Below are 1,141 nucleotides of genomic sequence, written 5' to 3' on the forward strand. Positions count from 1 at the left end.
CCCCTTCCCAAAATTACTTCAACGGAAGGTTTCCAGATGGATATGCGGAGCAAATCCATCTGGCGGAGTCAGGTTATAGTCTGGAAGGGGTCTGTTACCATTGGTTGACTTCCTAAAGTCTTCCTGTTTCCATAACAAAACAATTTCCGCTGAGTTCAAATCCAGGGGCTGCGTCCTCCAAAGGCCCGATTTGTCGGTTGATTACATCATAGCGCGGCATTTTGGTTTGGTGTTATCAGTGTGATGCAGTCTGTGACATGATTTAGAGTTTTCTCAACAGTTCAGCTGTCTGATGGCGGTGGGGAAGAAACTGTTTCGGAATCTGCTGGTCCTTCCCAGAGGGACGCAGGGAGAACAGTCCAAGGTGGGGATGTGAGGGGTCATTGATGATGTCACGGGCTCGGGACACGCTTCCCTCCATTAAATGTCTTTAATGGAGGGAAGAGGAGCCCCCAATGATCCTCGCTGCTGTCGGAAACACACAGCAAATGTCATCTAAACTGTCTTTAATGGTCAAACACGCAATCCATACCCAGAGAAGTGAAATTCATCCAATCATAGAGCCAGATTCAAATTGAATTATTTAAAATGATGGCAGGTAAAATATCACATTTTATGTTCTTTAGAGGATAATGCTGTGGTCTGGTGTAGAGCTAAAACCCATCCTGATGGATTTTAATACCTCCCTACAGACAAAACGAGGGTGGATTTTCTGTCCTGCATGACAGGGGCAGCGCTAGAGAATTAATTCAGGCTTTATTGAGCAGGACAGAGTCTCGACTCACCGATCAATCCGATGCCTCTGGGAAGCAGTAAACTGTCAGCTGTGAGTGAAGGCTGAAGGGATGAAGGAGAGAATCCCTGACATCCATCCTCATCACCTCTGCTACTCTGCTCCATGCTGCCACCGCAGTGACACAGGAGCTCCAACCATCATGGAAATCAGCAATCAATATACAACACAGTAGCAAAAGCTGGTATCTGTAGATATATGGCATCTAGAGTCCTTTCTTTTCTGTTCTACACACAAAGATCTAACATGAATGAACAATATTTTGCAGCCTTTTTAAGTGTTATGATAGATGTTTCTGATATTGTTTTCATGGTGTAGAGTTTTCTATGGCATTCTTCCTACGGCAAA

The sequence above is a fragment of the Cyprinodon variegatus genome, unplaced genomic scaffold, assembly GCF_000732505.1.
Source record: "Cyprinodon variegatus isolate N-32 unplaced genomic scaffold, C_variegatus-1.0 Scaffold257, whole genome shotgun sequence".
Classification (NCBI taxonomy): domain Eukaryota; kingdom Metazoa; phylum Chordata; class Actinopteri; order Cyprinodontiformes; family Cyprinodontidae; genus Cyprinodon; species Cyprinodon variegatus.